The sequence below is a fragment of the Carassius carassius genome, chromosome 11 (genome assembly GCF_963082965.1).
Source record: "Carassius carassius chromosome 11, fCarCar2.1, whole genome shotgun sequence".
Lineage (NCBI taxonomy): Eukaryota > Metazoa > Chordata > Actinopteri > Cypriniformes > Cyprinidae > Carassius > Carassius carassius.
Genome location: NC_081765.1, coordinates 533,651 through 560,897, shown reverse-complemented (window position 1 = coordinate 560,897; position 27,247 = coordinate 533,651). Strand labels below are relative to the sequence as shown.

Below are 27,247 nucleotides of genomic sequence, written 5' to 3'. Positions count from 1 at the left end.
AAAAAAAAAAAGGCTGGCTGGGCCAGCTCTGGATTCCTTTATGATGAATTGGCCTAAATGTGGGCCGGATCTGGTCCAGTACCATTTTGGATCTGGCCAGCTCATGTATATATATATATATATATATAGCTACGAGAATACCCCCCCCCCCCCCAAAAAAAAAACAAATAAAACGACTTTATTAAACTAATTGTCTCCTTGATTTCACCATGGTGCTATTTTGGAGAGGATCCATGCACTGAACGTCCTCTGCAATGCTGTTTTTGAGGTAAATGTGAGCCCTCCGTCTGACTCCACAGCTTAAAGTCAGTTCCCTCCTTTTCTTTTTTGTCTCTAAAAAAACAAAGCAAAAAAACATGACATGTGGACAAAAATGTTATTGCCATATATACACACACATAAAGTCAAAAGTTTACATACAACTTGCAGAATCTACAAAATGTTGAACATTTTTGACAAAAGAGGGATCATACAAAATGCATCTTATTTTTTATTTAGTACTAGCCTGAATCAGATATTACACATAAAATATATTGTCCACAAGAGAAAAGAGTTACTTATAAAAGTTATATTAGTTACATTATATTAGTTACTTTATAAAAATGACCCCGTTCAATAATTTACATAGACTTGGTACTTAATAACGTGTTGTTAGCTGAATGATTCACAGCGGGGGTGTGGGGGGGGGTTGTGTCTGCCTGCTGTTCTTCAGAAAAACCCTTCAGCTCCCACAAATTCTGTGGTTTTTCTGCATTTGTGTATTTGAACTCTTTCCACTAGTGACTGTATGATATTGAGATCCATCTTTTCACACTGAGGACAACTGAAGGACTCAAACACTACCATACAGAAAGTTGAAACATTCACTGATGCTCCAGAAGGAAACACAATGCATTAAGGGGGTGAAAACTTTTTGAATTTGAAGTGAATTGGTGGGTTTTTGTCAAATGTAAGCCAAAATCATCACAATTAAAAGAACCAAAGACTTAAACTACTTCAGTTTGTGTGCACTGAATGTATTTAATACACAAGTTTAAAATCTGAGTTGAATTACTGAAATAAATGAACTTTTCCATGACATTCTAATTTATTGAGATGCACCTGTATATAGTTCAGGATGCTGAGTGTGAAGTTATTTAAAGGAGCATTTCTACAGAAAGCTGCAAACCACAATCGGTCCTAACAGACATTATGCTTTGAACAGCACTAGTTGTAACATTATCAGGCACTCAATATTATCAATACTCAATTATACATTGTAGCATTCAAATAGTTTTAATAACTTAACCTCCACTGAAATAGAAAAAAGGGGGACTCACCTTACTATTTGACAGTCCCTGCTCTGGAACCTGAACTTGAAACAGATAGTTATATAGTGTTGCTGGACAATTTCTCAATATATTTACTCAATAAAAATGGAGCATACTGTTAGTAGAAATAAAAGCATCTTTTGGCAAAGATTTTATAAATATAAAAATTAAAACATACCAAACAATATAATGTAATACATGTCCCTCTCTGTTTCTATCATTCAGGATGCCCCTGAGAACGTTCTGTCTGCTTAATAAGGGGACTGTCAAAAGTTTGGACACATTACTATTTTTAATATTTTTGAAATATGTCTCTTGCTTATCAAGCCAGCATTTATCTGATCAACTGTAATATTGTTCAAAAAAATTCAAATTCTAAATAATGGTTTTCTATCTTAACATACTTCAAAATATTATTTATTGCTTTGATCAGAGCTCGGTGTTGGAAACGTTGTGCTGCTTATTTTTTTATTAAATTTTTTCAATTATATATATTTTTGGGGGGGGGGGCATGTGATACTTTTTTTTAGGATTTATTGATGAATAAAAAGTTATTTATTCAGCTTTTCCATCACATAAATAATATTTTAATGAAAAATTTAAAAGACTTATCATCAGTTAAAATATTTATTTTCTTTGTGAATATATTGTGAAATGTTATTTATTTCTGTGATCAAATCTGTATTTTCAGCATCATTCCTCCAGTCTTCAGTGTCACATGATCTCAGAAATCATTCTAATATGCTGATTCGCTGCTCAAGAAACATTTCTGATTATTATTATCAATATTTAAAACAGTTATACTCTTTAATATATTCAAAAATCATGATATACGACCATTCAAATGTTTGATATGTGTGTTATTAAATAGAAATGACTGTTTTCATTCAGCATATAGCCATTAAATTGATAGAAGTAAAACATTTATAATCTTGCAAAAATATATTTAAAATAAATTATGTTCTTTTGAACGTTCTGTTCACCAAAGAATCATAAAAATGTTTCCAGGTTTTTCTTTTTTATAAGAACCATAATTGATAACTGAGTACCAAAATAAATCCAGCACTCAACCTGCATTTTGGAGTAATTTCTGAAGGATAATGCTCTGAAGACTCCAGTAATGATGCTGAAAATTTACAGGAACAAACTACATCTTAAAATACATTCAAACAGAAAATAATTATTTAACATTGTAATAATATTTCACAATATTACTTTTAACTTTATATTTGATCAAATAAATGCAAGCAGTCTTAACCCTCTGGAGTCTAAGGGTATTTTTGGGGCCTGGAGAAGTCTAATCTAAGTCTAATCTGTGACAGTGAAGGAAAGTCAGGAAACAGATGCGAGTTAACAGTTTTAATGAAGTGAGATGAACAATAAGACACAAAGGAACAATGAGGCTGAGAAGACGATACTCCGTGGTGGTGGTGAGTAGTCCGGATGATGAAGGTGAGAAGGCAGCAGGAGAGGATGGCACAGGAACTGCAGGGAATAGAGCCGAAGGTAAGTGTCCGTGGCTGAGTGGATGTGCGGAGAGTGGATGAGGTTCTGGGGAAAACACAGACATTCAACGCAGACAACACTAAAGCCAACAAACAGGGTACACGACATTAAACACGATCTCACAAACACAAGACGCGAGACAAGCCAATATATGGGGATGAGTAATGAGTGACAGCTGTTGCTGATGACAATTAATGGAGACGCCCACAAGCTAATCAGTGCAGACGCGAAACACACAAACTTCACCACAAAGTGCAAACACCCCGAGATCACGGTTTACCAACCGTGACATAATCTCACTGTAATCAGCACAAACTGGGCTATAATAATATGTGAGCAGCATGTATGTACATGATTGTGTTTTTGAGAAAAAAAATATTATGTGTGGTTAGTGAAAAACTAAAAATGTTAAAACACTTGAATAAGGCAAAAAAAAAAAAAAAAACCATAAAGAACATTGGTTCCCGGGATTTTTGAGACCTGGAGCTTGTAGCCTAGAATTTTGTCATCTTGTTTACTCACTCACAGAAAACAATATATTGATTTAAAATTTCTAAGACACTTTTTGTTGGTAAAAGTCATATGCGGGTAGGCGTCAACTATCATGAATATCATTGTGACTTACACCTGAGAAGACAAAGGCCTGCATAATGAGCTGCATAATGAGCCTCTCAGTCAGCTGTGTCACTGAGAGGAAGGAGTTACAAGAAAGAATGTGAAGACAAAATAAATCTATATAATCTATATAATTTAAGTTTGTAGTTTATTTAGAATATATTTAATTATCCCACAACATAATTTAATATCCACTAGGGGGAGCAGTTAAACAGTTTACCAGGAACAATCAAAGCTGACTTTCAAACAAATTGTTTGGCATGCTTACTCCAGTCACACAATCCTTCAGAAATACTTTTAACAATCTTATTTTTTACAAAAAAACATTTATTGTTATTATTATTATTATTATTATTATTATTATTATTATTATTATTACCATTATTATTATTATTATTAATATTGAAAAGAGCTGAGAATATTTTTCAGGTTTTTTAGGGGGGATAAATTGTAAGAACACCATTTTTTGTTACATTTGTTACAGTTACATTTATTTGTTACATTTATATTATCTGCATCAAGCTTTTGAATGGTATAGTATTGTATATTGTTATTGAAACTTCAAGCAAACAGTAAAATAAAAGAACTTGAAGAACAGTCTCGCTGCTTTTTCTTCTGTTACGGGCGTATTCAAGCCGCGCGCTTCAGTTTGAATCTGAATAGCGTGTTCAGCGCGGGGGCGTGGTCACATTAGAAGATAATGAAGAGAGACGTGAAAAACGGACATAGCGTTGTTTTCATATGGATTACTTTATCACAGAATATTTCGGCAGCAAAACAGCTTGTTTAGTTTAAAAGTAGACAGGTCAAGCTTTCTATAGATATCTCTCTCATGTATTTTCGTTGAGTATTCACGGAGTTCATTTTAATGACGTGTTTGTAAAAGAAGATCAGCGCAGACAAAGGCTGCAGACAGCACACCTTGTTTGTTATCTTTATTTTATAAGTGCACAAAGTTTTGTTGTTATTATGTCTGTATCCAAAAAAGTACACCCTTTACAGATTCGATTGATGTATTGCTCTTATCTGTACGATTAAAACTGAAAGTGTAATTTAAGTTATTTTCGGGGTTATCAGAAGAAAATGACTCATAACGCGTATCCACGTTAATCGACTCCAGAGGGATTAGCTCACTTCTAAATTAATGAACACATAATTTACTCCCTTTATTTATTGTCTGTCTTTCTTCAGTCAAAAAGAAATTAAGGTTTTTGAGGGAAACATTTCAGGGTTCTCTCTTTATAGTGGACTTCAGTGGGGTCCAAATTGAATCTTCAAAACATGATCCCAGACGAGTAAGAAGGGTCTTATCTAGCGAAATGATCGGTCATTTCCTAAAAAAAAAAAAAAAAGGAATGACAATTATATGGGTTTGTCCTCAAACGCTTGTCTTGCATAGCTCTGCACTATGGAAGCATATGGGTAGCAATATTCAATTTGGGATGTAATATGCAAAATGACAATGCAATATGTAAAATGACAATGCATTTACATTTACATTTATTCATTTAGCAGACGCTTTTATCCAAAGCGACTTACAGATGAGGACAGTGGAAGCAATCAAAAACAACAAAAGAGCAATGATATATAAGTGCTATAACAAGTCTCAGTTAGGTTAACACAGTACATGTAACATGGGATTTTAAATAATATAATAAATAAAAAGAAAACAGAATAAAAAAAGAATAGAGCAAGATGGTGTTAGAGATCTTTTACACACACACACACACACACACACACACACACACACACACATACAATTGCATAATAAATGAAAAGAAAATAGAATACAAAAAGATTGGAAAGGTAGTTATATATATATATATATATATATATATATATATATATATATATATATATATATATATATATATATAGAATAGAATTAGAATAGTGAGTGTTAAAGTTAGAGGGTCAAATAAAGATGGAAGAGATGTGTTTTAAGCTGATTCTTGAAGATGGCTAAGGACTCAGCTGCTCGGATTGAGTTGGGGAGGTCATTCCACCATTAGGGAACATTTAATTTACAATTCCGTAAAAGTGATTTTGTGCTTCTTTGGGATGGCACAATAAAGCGACGTTCAATTGCAGAACGCAAGCTTCTAGAGGGCACATAAGTCTGAAGTAACAAATTTAGGTAAATGGGTGCAGAGCCAGTGGTAGTTTTGGAGGCAAACATCAATGCCTTGAATTTTATACGAGCAGCTATTGGAAGCCAGTGCAAATTGATAAACAGAAGTGTGACGTGTATTCTTTTCTGTATTTCTGTATTTGTACGTGTATTTACATTTCTGTATTTACATTTACATTTTCCAGACTTACCTTCCCAAAAAATCCTATTTAATTTTATTTCATAAATGTAACTATATTTATTTCCACCTCACTGTTATCCAAGGAGACAGAACTGTTTGCACTGTTTTTATCAGTGGGACAATATTTATACAATGCTATAATCTAGAAATAATTTGCAGGTCGCAGCAGCACGAATTATGTGCCCAGCTACATCTGATTCAAATATTATTCTAATTAACAGTGAGCGGTGGTTTCAGACATTACAGTGCTTCACTCGCACTGACTCTTATTCTGCCTGAAAGAATGAAAAGACCGAGCTGAAGGTGGAGCGATTCGACCAATCAGATGAAAGCAGCATTTCAGCTCCGCCCACAAGTGCGATTAAAATATTGAAGCCATAAACCGAAATGATCAAAACGTACACGGACCAAATGTCTTGTCCATGTTCTCTCACTTGAATCCTCTTCTTGAGATTTGAGTCTCTGACCTTCTGCAAGCCCCGCCTTGTTCACGCAGTGATTGACATGATGGGAGGGGGCGCACACGTGATCGGCTCGGAATGCATTTTCAATGTGCACATTGAATTTTGCTACATTCATTGCGGGACATTGAATGAAAATGCAATCGTAAGTGTCTTGACTGGGAGTGTTAATGCATTATAGAAAAATAGCATTTAAATGATCATTTTGCCACAGTTCTCTTTCATCATCTCGTGTTCGAGATCCACCTATGGGAAGGGCATCCGTACCTGACCTCTGCAGAAGCATCCAATTGCACAAAGTCTGGCTAGACAGACAGAAGCGCACAGCCAATGCCAGGTAAGGCCCCGCCCCCTTACCTAGGGGTATAATAATGGCTGCAGCGCTGCTATTCCCCAGTTGACATTCGCTTCTCGTGATCTCTGCATTGACACAGTTCGGTTGGATTATGCTGCTCACCTTCGTGTCTTCAGGAGGACATATCGATTGATCAGCCTCCGCCAGACGTGACTGTCTTCTTCTCAGCCTTCTGCTGTGTTCTGTATTCAGGGCCGCTCGCACACTCGTCGTTTCACCTGCTCCCACAGCTGTCCGCCACGGATTTTTCCGATTTCTTCTCCGGTATGTCGCTTTCTATACCTTCTGCTTCTCCGGGGAATAGCATATGGCCGCGTGTGGAGCACTCATCGCTGCTAAGGATCTTCACCCGTTCTGCGTGGTTTGCTTGGGCCTTAAACACGCTCAAGAAACCTTGGAGAAAACGGAAAATTGCAGTCATTGCCTTATGCTGCCCAAAAAGTTTTTACGACACCGTCTTAAAGTTGCAGCGACCCAGTGCGCCGAGCTCGGCTTTGCTGACTCAGATGGGGGACACGGTGACGACGACGCGCTACCGGGGGACTCCTGGGGCTCCTCCTCATTTGTTTGGGCTGACCAGCCCAATCCTACATTCCCCGAAGAGGACATCTTCGCGGGCAACCTCATGCTCGCCGACGAACCGGCCGGTTCCGGTGATGAGGATGATGTGGCCCTTCTCGGGGTCTCAGAGGATGATGTGGCCCTTCTCGGGGTCTCAGAGGATGAGGAAGCCATCCCGCCCTCTGGCGTTCCCCAGGCTAGCGGCCACGCAGCTCTGCCTCAGTCAATCCTTCTGGAAGTTTGTGAGCGAGCGGCCGCTCGCCTCAACATTGAGTGGCCGGCTCCACAGAGCGCCACCGACCAGGAGAGGGATATTTACGACGGAAAAGTGTTGGGACCTCCTCCTGGTCCGGGGAAACTAACCCTAACCAGGCAGAGATTTTGGACGACTTAGGGCAACAGCTAAAAAAGGGAACTCTTTCGCTACACTTGTGGAAGGAGATCCTCACGGTGAACGACCTCTTCCTTCGTAATGCTCGGCAGGCCGTCTAAGCCTGTGGGCGCTCTATGGCGCTTTCTGTGGTGGGAGAGCGCGCGCTCTGGCTTAACCTGTCAGACCTTCCTGACAGTGAGAAGCGGCGCATCGCGGGCGCGTCGTTGGAGCACGGCCGGGCTCTCTTCGGCCCCGCCGTCGCATTGATGCAACAATGGAGTGACGACAAAAAGAAGGAGGATGAGGCCTTCAAGTTACGGCCGTGGCTGGAAGACCATCTAACCCTACCCCCATCGACTTGAAACGTAAGCGGCCTGCCTGATTTTCGATTGATGGGGGCATCGAGTCCGTGTTCACGGGCCACAAGCCCTTCGGACTCTCTCCCTGTCAGGGTCTCCCGCGGATGGATCGGTTCCTCTCCGTTCGAGGCTGCCCAGCCCATGTGTTTAATGAACGTTGTGTGTTCCCCCCTCACGTTCAGGGGGTCTGTTGTGAGGAAAAGTGCAAAGGCAGTGTCACCACACAGCATACACTCTGTTCCCCTCACCCAACCAATAAAGGTTTCGGCCCCAGTTTTTCCCCAACACAAAACACACAGAAAAACAAAAAACACATTAAAAAAAACGAATCAAATTAATTCGTTATGGAGAGAGGATCTCCGCTGCGGCTCGGGTGGGAACACTCGCAAGTCATGAATGGGCTTGGCAAACTGTTTCGGCTCACGAGTGGGTGATGCGTACTATATTGCAGGGATACAGACTGCAGTTTGCAATGAAACCCCTGCATTTCAACAGCGTTCTCTCTTCACACACGGAAGAGAACGCCTCACACATTCTGAAAGAGGAAATATTCTCCGTCCTAAACAAGGGAGCGATTCAGGTGGTGCCCCCCAGTCTGATGAATCAGGGATTTTATTCTCATTATTTCCTGGTCCCAAAAAAGGACGGCGCTCTCCGCCCTATTTTGGACCTTCGTGTGTTGAACAAACATTTGAGGAAATACAATTTCAGAATGCTGACTCATGGCTCGCTCGCTCGTGCCATAAAACCGAACGACTGGTTCACATCGGTCAACCTGAAAGATGCTTCCATATAAGCATTTATCCGCCACACAGGAAGTTTATTTGTTTCGCCTACCAAGGCACATGTTACGAAATCACAGTTCTGCCGTTTGGGCTCAGTCTAAGCCCCCTGTGTTTCTGTCTGTGCGCAGAGGCGGGTTTAGCGGGTTTAGAGAAAGTGTTGCAGGACACCTGCCATGTGCTCACGCACATCACATCTCTCGGGTTCAGAGTGAATGTGAGGAAGAGCAATTTTACACCCAGTCAGAATGTCATTTTCCTGGGTTTGGAGTTGAACTCAGTCTTCATGCGAGCGCGTCTCTCTCATGAGCGTGTTCTCTCTCTAATGAACTGTCTGTCACAGTTCAGAGAGGGGGTGAAAGTACAATATCGCACATGCCTCAGGCTGCAGGGTCTTATGGCTTCATCTATCCAGGTTGTACCGCTGGGACTCCTGAGAATGAGAGCGTTCATGAAATGGGTTTTGTTACTACATTTCAGCCCGAGGCGCGATCTTTGCCGCTCTGTAATAGTGACGCGCGCCTGCTCGGCAGCCTTGCGCCACTGGAAGAGCGCAGACTTTTATGCACAGGGAACCCCTTTGGGGACGGTTATGATGCGGAAAGTTGTGATGACAGATGCGTCCTTAACAGGCTGGGGTGCCACCCAGGAGGGCAGAATGGTGAACGGTCTGTGGCCGAACAGACTACGTTCAGTGCACATAAATTATTTAGAGCTTATGGCCTTATGGAAAGCTCTGAATCATTTTCTCCCTCTCCTGCAGGGACATCATGTGCTCATACACTGCGACAATACCATGGCAGTGTCTTATATCAACCATCAGGGTGGCGTGTGCTCGTCGAAACTTCACGCTCTAGCTTACAAGCTTTTAGTGTGGGGCAGACGGGTTTTCCTGTCGTTACGCGCGACTCATGTTCCGGGCCTTCTAAACAGAGAAGGGGAAACCCAATCTACGGAGATTGGCACCTTTACCCGCAGATAGTGGATATGTTATGGATGAGATTCGGACAGGCAACCGTAGATCTATTCGCCTTGTGCGAAAACTACCATTGTCCTATGTTCTTCTCGCTAAAGGACGTGGACGAACCCCTCGGGGTAGATGCACTGGCCCACCCGTGGCCCAGAGTGCTGCTGTATGCCTTTCCTCCCCTGTGCCTGATAATTCCTACACTGGCCAGGGTGAGAGAGCAGGGCCTGTCTCTCATTCTGATAGCACCCAGTTGGCCCAAAGCACCATGGCTGGCGGAGATAATCCCTCTGTTATATGCCGAGCCGTGGTGCCTCCCCCCCCGCACCGACCTATTGTCCCAAGCGAATGGGGAGATTTATCACCCGCACTCGGACAGGGTGGCTCTTTGGGCTTGGCCCGTGAGAGGACGAACCTAAGCGCACTGGGGCTTTCGCCGCGTGTGATTGCTACTATACAGAATGCCAGGGCCGTTTCTACGCAATTCTTGTATGGCAGTAAGTGGCAAGTGTTCGAAGGGTGGTGTGATGGGCATGGTCTCACATCTTATCAGTGCTCAGTTCCTGATATTTTGTGTTTCCTCCAAGACCTCTTGGAAAAAGGCAGGTCTTTTTCCACAATTAAGGTCTACTTGGCTGCGATTTCGGCCTGTTATGTGGGCTTTGAGGGCTCAACAGTCGGGCAGCATCCTCTAATCCGCATATTTATGAAGGGTGCCCGTCACCGCTTGCCAGTCATCAGGAGAACTGTTCTTGAGTGGGACCTATCCATGGTGTTGGAGGCTCTGCCTCAATATCCTTTTGAACCTCTTGGAAGTATTTCCCTAAAGCTGCTGTCCTTCAAGACAGCTTTTCTCTTGGCCTTGGCATCAGCCAAACGTGTCAGTGAGCTACATGCACTTTCGGTTCATCCCTCGTGCACTAATTCTCTCTTAGTGGAGATATGGTTTCCCTTAAGCCTAATCCGGCCTTCATCCCGAAGTGCTTCCCTGCGTTCACTTCGGAGGTGTTGGAGCTGTCCGCTTTTCACCCTCCACCTTTTCCTCCCCGGAGGATGAGAGGCTAAATGCTCTGTGTCCCGTCCGTACTTTACGGACATATATGCACAGGACCAGTGCTTTCCGGAAGAGCGACCAGCTCTTTATTTCATGGGCACCCCCTCATGGAGGGAATCCTATTTCTAAGCATCGGCTCTCACATTGGCTTGTGAATGCTATAGCTTTGGCTTTTGAATCAAAGGGAATGCAGCCACCAGGGGACATCAGAGCTCATTCCACGAGGGGCATTGCCATCTCTTGAGCTTTGTTTAGGGGAATGTCGCTTAAGGACATCTGCTCCGCTGCCAGTTGGGCTTCTCCTCATACCTTTGTGCATTATTACCGGCTGGATGTCACCAGTATCTCGGTAGCACATTCGGTTTTAGGGGTGGGGTCTTCTTAGCCCTTCCCTGCAACCCCGCTGGAAGAGGTGAAGAAGGAGTGAATGGGCCGGCTGGCCATGCACATCCCTGTCACTAAGCATGTTTTTACATTCCTTTTCTGGGTGTATTTATATGCACATTGGTTATCATGTGTGTGATGCTAACATTTTTTCATGTGCTGCATATGCACAGCAGTCACGATTGTGCATCAGTATTGCAGGTTCATGAGTATGGGACGTGTCAGGCACCGCCTCACTGGGGCGACCGTCCTTCTCTGGCTTTCAGAACCACACTGTGAGTGTATTGGGCAATCGGGGAGCTGTCCATGTCTCTCCCATAGGTGGATCTCGAACACGAGATGATGAAAGAGAACAATAGGTTACTGTCGTAACCCCGGTTCTCTGAAACATCGAGTGGAGCGAATATAGTTACTAGGGAATAGCAGCGCTGCAGCCATTATTATACCCCTAGGTAAGGAGGCGGGGCCTTACCTGGCATTTGGCTGCGTGCTTCTGTCTGTCTAGCCAGACTTGGTGCAATTGGATGCTTCTGCATAGGTCAGGTACGGATGCCCTTCCCATAGGTGGATCTCTCCACTCGATGTTTCAGAGAACCGGGGTTACGACAATAACCTATTGTTTTTGCTTGAACATGTTAGACATATCTAATCATTTCTGTAATACATTTTAATTTTGCAACTTATAAAGCGTTAAAATTAGTATTAATTTTACATATTAAAACTGGTGTATGAAAAGGCAAACGAAAATTATGTAATTTTCATTTTCATTTTCATTCTACCAGAAAGACTCGGGAGATAAAACGTACGAAGCATACATTTATTGACAACTCAGCAAGCATAATTATAAATTTCTTTGGCGGAAGGACCCATCCATGGTTCGTAATCCGAGGGTAGCGGACCTGCATTTCCTGCCTGAAGATGAAGGCAGGGGCGCAGCCGACCCCCCCTGGAAGGTAAGGACAGGACCATTCTGGTGGTGGTGGGGAGGGTGGAGGTTGTTATCACGTCGGCATCTGTGAACTCAAACATGTGTAAGTACGATCTTTTATACCAAAGTATAAAGACGTGATTGGATAATGAGGAAGGTAATTAGTGACAAAGTAATTGAGTCTTCCTGGCAGAACTTAGGCTAAAGCTTTCATTTCTACCAGAAAGACTCGGGAGATAAAACGTACGAAGCATACATTTATTGACAACTCAGCAAGCATAATTATAAATTTCTTTGGTGGAAGGCCCCGTCCATGGTTCGTAATCCGAGGGTAGCGGACCTGCATTTCCTGCTTGAAGACGAAGGCAGGGGCGCAGCCGACCCCCAAAAATAGGTGGATTATGAAACCACCAGACGGGGCGGCCTTCCCCCCAAAATAAATAGATGAAAGTATACAAACCAGTTGTGAATCCTAAGGTTCCTGGAAGATATAAAGAGACAGTTAGCATGATCAGTATGATAACGTTAGATTAAACTCATATGCCTGTGTTTAAATGACATTTTTTTTAATATTATATATAAGTTTTATTTCAGACATGTACAGGCCTTGATAGACCATACAGACATAGCCACAATAGGCAGACACAGACAGTCCTCGATAGACCATACAAAAAAATAGCCATGATAGCCAGACACGTACAGGCCTCAATAGACCGTACAGAAATAGCCACGATAGGCCAGACGCAGACAGACACGATAGGCAGACACGGACAGGCCTCGATAGACCGTACAGAAATAGCCACGATAGGCCAGACGCAGACAGCCACGATAGACCATACAGAAATAGCCACGATAGGCCAGACGCAGACAGCCACGATAGGCAGACTCAGACAGGCCTCGATAGACCGTACAGATATAGCCACGATAGGCCAGACGCAGACAGCCACGATAGGCAGACATAGACAGGCCTCGATAGACCATACAGATATAGCCACGATAGGCCAGACGCAGACAGCCACGATAGGCAGACACGGACAGGCCTCGATAGACCGTACAGAAATAGCCATGATAGCCAGACACAGACAGGCCTCGATAGACCATACAGAAATTGCCACAATAGGCCAGACGCAGACAGCCACGATAGGCAGATGCAGACAGGCCTCGATAGACCGTACAGATATAGCCACGATAGGCCAGACGCAGACAGCCACGATAGACCATAAAGAAATAGCCACGATAGGCCAGACGCAGACAGCCACGATAGGCAGACACGGACAGGCCTCGATAGACCGTACAGAAAAATAGCCATGATAGCCAGACACGGACAGGCCTCGATAGACCATACAGAAATAGCCACGATAGACCAGACGCAGACAGCCATGATAGGCAGACACGGACAGGCCTCAATAGACCGTACAGAAATAGCCACGATAGGCCAGACGCAAACAGCCACGATAGGCAGACACGGACAGGCCTCAATAGACCGTACAGAAATAGCCACGATAGGCAGACACGGACAGGCCTCGATAGACCGTACAGAAAAATAGCCATGATAGCCAGACACGGACAGGCCTCGATAGACCATACAGAAATAGCCACGATAGGCCAGACGCAGACAGCCACGATAGGCAGACACGGACAGGCCTCAATAGACCGTACAGAAATAGCCATGATAGCCAGACACAGACAGGCCTCGATAGACCATACAGAAATAGCCAAGATAGGCCAGACACAGACAGCCACGATAGGCAGACGCAGACAGGCCTCGATAGACCGTACAGAAAAATAGCCATGATAGCCAGACACGGACAGGCCTCGATAGACCATACAGAAATAGCCACGATAGGCCAGACGCAGACAGCCATGGTAGGCAGACACGGACAGGCCTCAATAGACCATACAGAAATAGCCACGATAGGCCAGACGCAGACAGCCACGATAGGCAGACACGGACAGGCCTCAATAGACCGTACAGAAATAGCCACGATAGGCCAGACGCAGACAGCCACGATAGGCAGACACGGACAGGCCTCAATAGACCGTACAGAAATAGCCACAATAGGCAGACACGGACAGGCCTCGATAGACCGTACAGAAAAATAGCCATGATAGCCAGACACGGACAGGCCTCGATAGACCATACAGAAATAGCCACGATAGGCCAGACGCAGACAGCCACGATAGGCAGACACGGACAGGCCTCAATAGACCATACAGAATCAGCCATGATAGCCAGACACAGACAGGCCTCGATAGACCATACAGAAATAGCCACGATAGGCCAGACGCAGACAGCCACGATAGGCAGACGCAGACAGGCCTCGATAGACCGTACCGATATAGCCACGATAGGCCAGACGCAGACAGCCACGATAGGCAGACATAGACAGGCCTCGATAGACCATACAGATATAGCCACGATAGGCCAGACGTAGACAGCCACGATAGGCAGACACGGACAGGCCTCGATAGACCGTACAGAAATAGCCACGATAGGCCAGACGCAAACAGCCACGATAGGCAGACATGGACAGGCCTCGATAGACCGTACAGAAATAGGCATAATAGCCAGACACAGACAGGCCTCGATAGACCATACAGAAATAGCCACGATAGGCCAGACGCAGACAGCCACGATAGGCAGACACGGACAGGCCTCAATAGACCGTACAGAAATAGCCATGATAGCCAGACACGGACAGGCCTCGATAGACCATACAGAAATAGCCACGATAGGCCAGACGCAGACAGCCACGATAGGCAGACACGGACAGGCCTCAATAGACCGTACAGAAATAGCCATGATAGCCAGACACAGACAGGCCTCGATAGACCATACAGAAATAGCCACGATAGGCCAGACGCAGACAGCCACGATAGGCAGACGCAGACAGGCCTCGATAGACCGTACAGATATAGCCACGATAGGCCAGACGCAGACAGCCACGATAGGCAGACACAGACAGGCCTCGATAGACCATACAGATATAGCCACGATAGGCCAGACGCAGACAGCCACGATAGGCAGACACGGACAGGCCTCGATAGATTGTACAGAAATAGCCACGATAGGCCAGACGCAGACAGCCACGATAGGCAGACACGGACAGGCCTCGATAGACCGTACAGAAATAGCCATGATAGCCAGACACAGACAGGCCTCGATAGACCATACAGAAATAGCCACGATAGGCCAGACGCAGACAGCCACGATAGGCAGACACGGACAGGCCTCGATATACCGTACAGAAATAGCCATGATAGGCCAGACGCAGACAGCCACGATAGGCAGACACGGACAGGCCTCGATAGACCGAACAGAAAAATAGCCATGATAGCCAGACACAGACAGGCCTCGATAGACCGTACAGAAATAGCCATGATAGCCAGACACGGACAGGCCTCGATAGACCATACAGAAATAGCCACGATAGGCCAGACGCAGACAGCCACGATAGGCAGACACGGACAGGCCTCAATAGACCGTACAGAAATAGCCATGATAGCCAGACACAGACAGGCCTCGATAGACCATACAGAAATAGCCACGATAGGCCAGACGCAGACAGCCACGATAGGCAGACGCAGACAGGCCTCGATAGACCGTACAGATATAGCCACGATAGGCCAGACGCAGACAGCCACGATAGGCAGACACAGACAGGCCTCGATAGACCATACAGATATAGCCACGATAGGCCAGACGCAGACAGCCACGATAGGCAGACACGGACAGGCCTCGATAGATTGTACAGAAATAGCCACGATAGGCCAGACGCAGACAGCCACGATAGGCAGACACGGACAGGCCTCGATAGACCGTACAGAAATAGCCATGATAGCCAGACACAGACAGGCCTCGATAGACCATACAGAAATAGCCACGATAGGCCAGACGCAGAGAGCCACGATAGGCAGACACGGACAGGCCTCGATATACCGTACAGAATTAGCCATGATAGGCCAGACGCAGACAGCCACGATAGGCAGACACGGACAGGCCTCAATAGACCGTACAGAAATAGCCATGATAGCCAGACACAGACAGGCCTCGATAGACCATACAGAAATAGCCACGATGGGCCAGACGCAGACAGCCACGATAGGCAGATGCAGACTGGCCTCGATAGACCGTACAGATATAGCCACGATAGTCCAGACGCAGACAGCCACGATAGACCATACAGAAATAGCCACGATAGGCCAGACGCAGACAGCCACGATAGGCAGACACGGACAGGCCTCGATAGACCGTACAGAAAAATAGCCATGATAGCCAGACACGGACAGGCCTCGATAGACCATACAGAAATAGCCACGATAGGCCAGACGCAGACAGCCATGATAGGCAGACACGGACAGGCCTCAATAGACCATACAGAAATAGCCACGATAGGCCAGACGCAGACAGCCACGATAGGCAGACACGGACAGGCCTCAATAGACCGTACAGAAATAGCCACGATAGGCAGACACGGACAGGCCTCAATAGACCGTACAGAAATAGCCACAATAGGCAGACACGGACAGGCCTCGATAGACCGTAGGGAAAAATAGCCATGATAGCCAGACACGGACAGGCCTTGATAGACCATACAGAAATAGCCACGATAGGCTAGACGCAGACAGCCACGATAGGCAGACACGGACAGGCCTCAATAGACCGTACAGAAATAGCCACGATAGGCAGACACGGACAGGCCTCAATAGACCGTACAGAAATAGCCACAATAGGCAGACACGGACAGGCCTCGATAGACCGTAGGGAAAAATAGCCATGAAAGCCAGACACGGACAGGCCTTGATAGACCATACAGAAATAGCCACGATAGGCTAGACGCAGACAGCCACGATAGGCAGACACGGACAGGCCTCAATAGACCATACAGAATCAGCCATGATAGCCAGACACAGACAGCCACGATAGACCATACAGAAATAGCCACGATAGGCCAGACGCAGACAGCCACGATAAGCAGACATAGACAGGCCTCGATAGACCATACAGATATAGCCACGATAGGCCAGACGCAGACAGCCACGATAGGCAGATGCAGACAGGCCTCGATAGACCGTACAGATATAGCCACGATAGGCCAGACGCAGACAGCCACGATAGACCATACAGAAATAGCCACGATAGGCCAGACGCAGACAGCCACGATAGGCAGACACGGACAGGCCGCGATAGACCGTACAGAAAAATAGCCATGATAGCCAGACACGGACAGGCCTTGATAGACCATACAGAAATAGCCACGATAGGCCAGACGCAGACAGCCACGATAGGCAGACACGGACAGGCCTCAATAGACCGTACAGAAATAGCCATGATAGCCAGACACAGACATGCCTCGATAGACCATACAGAAATAGCCACGATAGGCCAGACACAGACAGCCACGATAGGCAGACGCAGACAGGCCTCGATAGACCGTACAGAAATAGCCACGATAGGCCAGACGCAGACAGCCACGATAGGCAGACATGGACAGGCCTCGATAGACCGTACAGAAAAATAGCCATGATAGCCAGACACGGACAGGCCTCGATAGACCATACAGAAATAGCCACGATAGGCCAGACGCAGACAGCCACGATAGGCAGACACGGACAGGCCTCAATAGACCATACAGAAATAGCCACGATAGGCCAGACGCAGACAGCCACGATAGGCAGACACGGACAGGCCTCAATAGACCGTACAGAAATAGCCACGATAGGCCAGAAGCAGACAGCCACGATAGGCAGACACGGACAGGCCTCAATAGACCGTACAGAAATAGCCACAATAGGCAGACACGGACAGGCCTCGATAGACCGTACAGAAAAATAGCCATGATAGCCAGACAAGGACAGGCCTCGATAGACCATACAGAAATAGGCACGATAGGCCAGACGCAGACAGCCACGATAGGCAGACACGGACAGGCCTCAATAGACCATACAGAATCAGCCATGATAGCCAGACACAGACAGGCCTCGATAGACCATACAGAAATAGCCACGATAGGCCAGACGCAGACAGCCACGATAGGCAGACGCAGACAGGCCTCGATAGACCGTACAGATATAGCCACGATAGGCCAGACGCAGACAGCCACGATAGGCAGACATAGACAGGCCTCGATAGACCATACAGATATAGCCACGATAGGCCAGACGCAGACAGCCACGATAGGCAGACACGGACAGGCCTCGATAGACCGTACAGAAATAGCTACGATAGGCCAGACGCAGACAGCCACGATAGGCAGACACGGACAGGCCTCGATAGACCGTACAGAAATAGCCATGATAGCCAGACACAGACAGGCCTCGATAGACCATACAGAAATAGCCACGATAGGCCAGACGCAGACAGCCACGATAGGCAGATGCAGACAGGCCCGATAGACCGTACAGATATAGCAACGATAGGCCAGACGCAGACAGCCACGATAGACCATACAGAAATAGCCACAATAGGCCAGACGCAGACAGCCACGATAGGCAGACACGGACAGGCCTCGATAGACCGTACAGAAAAATAGCCATGATAGCCAGACACGGACAGGCCTCGATAGACCATACAGAAATAGCCACGATAGGCCAGACGCAGACAGCCATGATAGGCAGACACGGACAGGCCTCAATAGACCGTACAGAAATAGCCATATAGGCCAGACGCAAAAAGCCACGATAGGCAGACACGGACAGGCCTCAAAAGACCGTACAGAAATAGCCACGATAGCCAGACACGGACAGGCCTCGATAGACCGTACAGAAAAATAGCCATGATAGCCAGACATGGACAGGCCTCGATAGACCATACAGAAATAGCCACGATAGGCCAGACGCAGACAGCCACGATAGGCAGACACGGACAGGCCTCAATAGACCGTACAGAAATAGCCATGATAGCCAGACACAGACAGGCCTCGATAGACCGTACAGAAAAATAGCCATGATAGCCAGACACGGACAGGCCTCGATAGACCATACAGAAATAGCCACGATAGGCCAGACGCAGACAGCCATGATAGGCAGACACGGACAGGCCTCAATAGACCGTACAGAAATAGCCATATAGGCCAGACGCAAAAAGCCACGATAGGCAGACACGGACAGGCCTCAATAGACCGTACAGAAATAGCCACGATAGCCAGACACGGACAGGCCTCGATAGACCGTACAGAAAAATAGCCATGATAGCCAGACACGGACAGGCCTCGATAGACCATACAGAAATAGCCACGATAGGCCAGACGCAGACAGCCACGATAGGCAGACACGGACAGGCCTCAATAGACCGTACAGAAATAGCCATGATAGCCAGACACAGACAGGCCTCGATAGACCATACAGAAATAGCCACGATAGGCAGACGCGGACAGGCCTCGATAGACCGTACAGAAATAGCCACGATAGGCCAGACGCAGACAGCCACGATAGGCAGACACGGACAGGCCTCGATAGACCGTACAGAAAAATAGCCATGATAGCCAGACACGGACAGGCCTCGATAGACCATACAGAAATAGCCACGATAGGCCAGACGCAGACAGCCATGATAGGCAGACACAGACAGGCCTCAATAGACCATACAGAAATAGCCACGATAGGCCAGACGCAGACAGCCACGATAGGCAGACACCGACAGGCCTCGATAGACCGTACAGAAATAGCCACGATAGGCCAGACGCAGACAGCCACGATAGGCAGACACGGACAGGCCTCAAATAGACCGTACAGAAATAGCCACGATAGGCAGACACGGACAGGCCTCGATAGACCGTACAGAAAAATAGCCATGATAGCCAGACACGGACAGGCCTCGATAGACCATACAGAAATAGCCACGATAGGCCAGACGCAGACAGCTACGATAGGCAGACACGGACAGGCCTCAATAGACCGTACAGAAATAGCCATGATAGCCAGACACACACAGGCCTCGATAGACCATACAGAAATAGCCACGATAGGCCAGACGCAGACAGCCACGATAGGCAGACACGGACAGGCCTCGATAGACCGTACAGAAATAGCCACGATAGGCCAGACGCAGACAGCCACGATAGGCAGACACGGACAGGCCTCGATAGACCGTACAGAAATAGCCATGATAGCCAGACACAGACAGGCCTCGATAGACCATACAGAAATAGCCACGATAGGCCAGACGCAGATAGCCACGATAGGCAGACACGGACAGGCCTCGATATACCGTACAGAAATAGCCACGATAGGCCAGACGCAGACAGCCACGATAGGCAGACACGGACAGGCCTCAATAGACCGTACAGAAATAGCCATGATAGCCAGACACAGAAAGGCCTCGATAGACCATACAGAAATAGCCACGATAGGCCAGACGCAGACAGCCACGATAGGCAGATGCAGACAGGCCTCGATAGACCGTACAGATATAGCCACGATAGGCCAGACGCAGACAGCCACGATAGACCATACAGATATAGCCACGATAGGCCAGACGCAGACAGCCACGATAGGCAGACACGGACAGGCCTTGATAGACCGTACAGAAAAATAGCCATGATAGCCAGACACGGACAGGCCTCGATAGACCATACAGAAATAGCCACGATAGGCCAGACGCAGACAGCCATGATAGGCAGACACGGACAGGCCTCAATAGACCATACAGAAATAGCCACGATAGGCCAGACGCAGACAGCCACGATAGGCAGACACGAACAGGCCTCAATAGACCGTACAGAAATAGCCACGATAGGCCAGACGCAGACAGCCACGATAGGCAGACACGGACAGGCCTCGATAGACCGTACAGAAATAGCCACAATAGGCAGACACGGACAGGCCTCGATAGACCGTACAGAAAAATAGCCATGATAGCCAGACATGGACAGGCCTCGATAGACCATACAGAAATGGCCACGATAGGCCAGACGCAGACAGCCACGATAGGCAGACACGGACAGGCCTCAATAGACCGTACAGAAATGGCCATGATAGCCAGACACAGACAGGCCTCGATAGACCATACAGAAATAGCCACGATAGGCCAGACGCAGACAGCCACGATAGGCAGACGCAGACAGGCCTAGATAGACCGTACAGATATAGCCACGATAGGCCAGACGCAGACAGCCACGATAGGCAGACATAGACAGGCCTCGATAGACCATACAGATATAGCCACGATAGGCCAGACGCAGACAGCCACGATAGGCAGACATGGACAGGCCTCGATAGACCGTACAGAAATAGCCACGATAGGCCAGACGCAGACAGCCACGATAGGCAGACACGGACAGGCCTCGATAGACCGTACAGAAATAGCCATGATAGCCAGACACAGACAGGCCTCGATAGACCATACAGAAATAGCCACGATAGGCAAGACGCAGACAGCCACGATAGGCAGATGCAGACAGGCCTCGATAGACCGTACATATATAGCCACGATAGGCCAGACGCAGACAGCCACGATAGACCATACAGAAATAGCCACGATAGGCCAGATGCAGACAGCCACGATAGGCAGACACGGACAGGCCTCGATAGACCGTACAGAAAAATAGCCATGATAGCCAGACACGGACAGGCCTCGATAGACCATACAGAAATAGCCACGATAGGCCAGACGCAGACAGCCATGATAGGCAGACACGGACAGGCCTCAATAGACCGTACAGAAATTGCCACGATAGGCCAGACGCAAACAGCCACGATAGGCAGACACGGACAGGCCTCAATAGACCGTACAGAAATAGCCACGATAGGAAGACACGGACAGGCCTCGATAGACCGTACAGAAAAATAGCCATGATAGCCAGACACGGACAGGCCTCGATAGACCATACAGAAATAGCCACGATAGGCCAGACGCAGACAGCCACGATAGGCAGACACGGACAGGCCTCAATAGACCGTACAGAAATAGCCATGATAGCCAGTCACAGACAGGCCTCGATAGACCATACAGAAATAGCCACGATAGGCCAGACACAGACAGCCACGATAGGCAGACGCAGACAGGCCTCGATAGACCGTACAGAAATAGCCACGATAGGCCAGACGCAGACAGCCACGATAGGCAGACACGGACTGGCCTCGATAGACCGTACAGAAAAATAGCCATGATAGCCAGACACGGACAGGCCTCGTTAGACCATACAGAAATAGCCACGATAGGCCAGACGCAGACAGCCATGATAGGCAGACACAGACAGGCCTCAATAGACCATACAGAAATAGCCACGATAGGCCAGACGCAGACAGCCACGATAGGCAGACACCGACAGGCTTCGATAGACCGTACAGAAATAGCCACGATAGGCCAGACGCAGACAGCCACGATAGGCAGACACGGACAGGCCTCAAATAGACCGTACAGAAATAGCCACGATAGGCAGACACGGACAGGCCTCGATAGACCGTACAGAAAAATAGCCATGATAGCCAGACACGCACAGGCATCGATAGACCATACAGAAATAGCCACGATAGGCCAGACGCAGACAGCCACGATAGGCAGACACGGACAGGCCTCAATAGACCGTACAGAAATAGCCATGATAGCTAGACACAGATAGGCCTCGATAGACCATACAGAAATAGCCACGATAGGCCAGACGCAGACAGCCACGATAGGCAGACGCACACAGGCCTCGATAGACCGTACAGATATAGCCACGATAGGCCAGATGCAGACAGCCACGATAGGCAGACACAGACAGGCCTCGATAGACCATACAGATATAGCCACGATAGGCCAGACGTAGACAGCCACGATAGGCAGACACGGACAGGCCTCGATAGACCGTACAGAAATAGCCACGATAGGCCAGACGCAGACAGCCACGATAGGCAGACACGGACAGGCCTCGATAGACCGTACAGAAATAGCCATGATAGCCAGACACAGACAGGCCTCGATAGACCATACAGAAATAGCCACGATAGGCCAGACGCAGACAGCCACAATAGGCAGACACGGACAGGCCTCGATAGACCGTACAGAAATAGCCACGATAGGCCAGACGCAGACAGCCACGATAGGCAGACACAGACAGGCCTCGATAGACCGAACAGAAAAATAGCCATGATAGCCAGACACAGACAGGCCTCGATAGACCATACAGAAATAGCCATGATAGGCCAGACGCAGACAGGCCTCAATAGACCATACAGATAGTGTTTTTGTTTTTTTTATAAATACCGCTAGCAACACCACCACCAGTAATTGCATGAATTTACCTGATTTCTAACAGGAGAGCTTGCTGAGCTTCGAGAATGGTCTGGTCTGATGTATGATTTGAACACTGAGGAAGACCATCTGCCCATGATCTTAATAGCTGACGTAGAGATTTCTCATTCAGCTGCTGAAGTAGCTGGCCCAATTCTGAATAATGGCTGGTATAGAGAGAGGGGGATAGACTGCAGCCTGAGAACAGCGGTTAAGTGAGTTCTAAACAGGCCTTGGAAACGGGTGCTCCGTTAGGTAGAGTAAAGAGCGGTGCGTTTTTAGAAGTTCTAGCCCGGATTTTAAGGAATTTCACCGTGGCTGAGAAGGGACAGAAATTATTGATTTTTGAAATTGTTAAGGTAGCACCAGAACCTTGCGCATCGGTTTGGAGTGCTTAAGGAAGAGTGTGAAGAATTTTGGTCCGAATCGTAGATCGGAAAAGGAATGCCACGAGCAGGATCGAATTAATTAGTTCCTGAAGTGAATTCCCCTGGACGCATAGACCCGTAGAAGGCAGATGAACACTGCCTCGAGAAGAATATTGAGGTACTTAGAAAGAAGGCCATAGCTGATGGAAGTAATCAATTTTTGCAATATTGCATGGTAATAGCAGATGTTTGTCTTTAATTTTGTTGGGAGATTTAGCTAACCCCTTAAGTAGTAATCGAACGGAATATCCAGGAAAGGCTTTGAAAAATAAGATTTATAAAATTTAGCGTAGAATTGGATGCCGGCAAGGAGACTGCGAATAGAGAAATTTTAAGATTGCGATTTTTAAAATTAAAGACGAGAAAGAGCAAACGGTCGAAATTAGAAAAGGTAAAACGGAAATTTGGAAGGAAAAACATTAGAAAGCGGACCATGCAGACGTGTAGCTTTGAGTGTAGAGGGAGCGACGCCTTTAGAAATGTGATTTCTAGCTGACGTAAGCAGGTCGTTTAGTTTAGTATTATGTCTGCTAACGGAGGGCAGATTGAAGGATCCGGGTTGGCTGAGGGGCACAGCTGTCTGAAAGTGTAATGTGAAGGCCGCAACAGCCGAGTAAGACTGAAGTCGATGGTATGAGAGACAGAATGAACCAACACCAGTAGATGCGCGAAATAAGCCTAGATTGCAGCTTAAAGTCCGCATAAAATCGAAATTGACTTAAACTTACTAGCACACATTGCTAATCTTGATGTAACAATTAATCATTGTTTGTCTTCGTAATCTTTATCGAAATCTGAACATTCCACTCTGTAATGCATAGTTTTTCTGATGACGTCAGGTTGACAGCATGTGCAGAACCTCCTTAACACACCCCTCCAGCCGTTAGTTTGCTATGAGTGAGACGGAGACCAGGAGCGCAAACAAACCATGCCCGCTAATTAATAATCGGTTTAAACTGGAGATATGTCACTACACTGAAATAAAGTCAGCAGCAACTCCGTGTCACATGGACTTAAGATGCCTACTGAGCATTGAGCCGAATCTTACCTACGACTCAAATGAAAGAGTCCAAATGCGCATCAGCTTGATAGATCCAGTGTTCATAATAGCGCTAGTCCGAGAGTAAGCCGTGTAAAGATGAGGTGAGAGCAGCGGTTCTCTGCATCTGCCGCCATAGAATCCTGTTCCAGAACGAAGCATCCAGGAATAGACGAAAATGAAACAATGACTGAATAAACAAAGATAGCATAGGATTAAAACAACAATCTTAAGTGTGCTAGACGAAGCATATTTTTTACAGAAATGCGAACAATCCTTATCAGTATAAAAGATTGTAGCTTTTATTACAAGCCTTAAAATGTCTCATTACGAAGGAGTTATTCAAAACATTGCATGCACTATGATCAACATCTTAATTATGCAGTGCGAGTCTGCTAGATAAACAAGCACGGAACGCCCAGTGCTTTATCTTGAACGTGTGAGTATAAAGCCTTGCAGAGAATAAAGTGAATGCCCGAACGCCACAAGTGCATAGAACAAAAAATGATACTTATAATGTTGTAGATTGATGAAGTAATGGAGGCGAGATGCCGAAAGAGACCGGCAGCCTTGATTCTGTCTGCTGGTCTGGAGAGACTTCATTCGTGCAGGTTCACGTGTACGACGGATGAAATATTTGTTGATTGAGACCAAAATCCTTTCAGGTGTTGAGACCCAAGCAGCACTGACGCGACATCTCGGAAAGCACCGGCGTTGCCAAGACCGGTGTTTTTTTTGTTTTTTTTTTTGCTGCGGGTTGCTATTCCGGTCCGGGGTTTGAGGTGACCCCAATAATGTCATACATAGCCCCTAGAATGTGAATTCTTTCGAGAAACCCCTTTTTGAACGCGATTGGGCTATTTTTAGTAGTAACTGACGGTTTTGAGAAAACCTGGCAACCCTGGAAAGCACGCGAAACTCCGCCAATGTTACACATCCTCTGCCGAGAAAAGCCAAAGCTTGTATATCATCCGACACGAACGACCGCAGATAATCACCGCGACATGGAGCAAAGCCAGCGATCTCGTGTACATCTTAGAGGAACGTCGAACTCGCTATATTTTGCAGGACACAAACTTAACTATAGCGAGTAAATCAATAAACGCGACAGCTTGAGCAAGGAACAATCGTGTCGGAATCTGCGGTTGTTATCACGTCGGCATCTGTGAACTCAAACATGTGTAAGTACGATCTTTTATACCAAAGTATAAAGACGTGATTGGATAATGGGGAAGGTAATTAGTGACAAAGTAATTGAGTCTTCCTGGCAGAACTTAGGCTAAAGCTTTCATTTTTGCACCAAACGTTGCACAAATGTATAGGAAAATGTAAATGTAAATACAGAAATGCATTGTCATTTTACATATTGCATTGTCATTTTGCATATTACATCCCAAATTGAATATTGCTACCCATATGATTCCATACTGCACTGCGCACGTGAACTCTGTGCAGTTCCGTTGGAAACAGATCAAAAATTCAATCATTTCCTCAGCTGATCACGTACAGCCCTTTGAAACTGCACTGGAGCTGCAATTTGGATCTTTTCCCTACTGAAACCCACTTAAGTCCAAAACTCTGGAATGTTTTCCTCAAAAATAAGGAAATTTTAATTCAGAAGTGAACAAACGTTAATCCTTTTTTAGAGTAAGCACTTAAACTTTGCTAGCTCACTATAATTACCACGCAGCGATCTTAAAAAAAAAGTTATAGAAGGAGTTAAAAGAACTTAAGTTTAAATTAAGTAATTAAGTTAAACATTTGTTAATTATGTATAATTGCAGACCTCTGGACGTTTTCTTCATGTTAGCAAGTCCTCTGATAACATAGGCCTTAGTGTTCGCCAACAATACAGTCTGAAACAGATCTAAGGATCAATAAAAATACCAAACCTTTAAGTTATCGAGTAAGTTACACTGCATAATAAGACATTGATTTATTAGTAGAACAGTTTGTTCGCCCGGTGTGTCATACCTTGGTGAGGTTTTTGAGGATAAAAAACCTCTGTCTGTATTTTCCTCGACCGTCTTGACGTTTTCTCCTGTTCTGAACTCCAGAAAAAAAAAACCGCGCGCTCGTTTCCACGGACACGGCCCGGATCCGCTCTGTGACTGTAGTTCCCGCCCACTGAAACCGAACCTGGGCTGGATCCGTGTTACAGCCCTGAAACGGATGTGACTGTAACGCGGATTTGCCGGTTTGAAAACGGATCCGGATCGGAGTCGTCTGCTGTCTGGGTATGCAGTTCTGATAGATGTTGCCTTGTTTTACTGATAGATGTTTAACATTTTCTTTTCACAGTGTGATGCTGATACTCCATACATTACCATACAGTTGATAGAACTGAGTGGAAAATGGCTTTCTCCAAGAGGGTTCAAGTCCTTGTCAAAGTGGATGTGTCACGGTGTCTGGTCTGTGTTTCCCTGGGTGTCCACTAGTGGTCTCACTTCCCCATAGGCACCCCACTGCAGGCACTACATTTCCCACTAGCCTTGTCCCTTCATCACAGTAATTACACACCGTTAATTGCACACAGCAACACACAGTTAATTGCACTCAGCTGTATTCACTTTCAGCGTCATCACCTGCCCATATAAC

At 46.3% G+C, this 27,247-nt stretch overlaps 1 long non-coding RNA gene across 1 annotated transcript; it reads right to left on the bottom strand.

The window, feature by feature from the left end:
• Nucleotides 1–244: 244 nt before the first annotated feature.
• Nucleotides 245–26,513, bottom strand: LOC132152346 (uncharacterized). The gene is made up of 3 exons (XR_009436492.1): nt 26,436–26,513; nt 1,320–1,349; nt 245–331 (listed from the first exon to the last, which is right to left on the bottom strand). It is a non-coding gene; the product is annotated as an uncharacterized LOC132152346 (long non-coding RNA).
• Nucleotides 26,514–27,247: the final 734 nt, after the last annotated feature.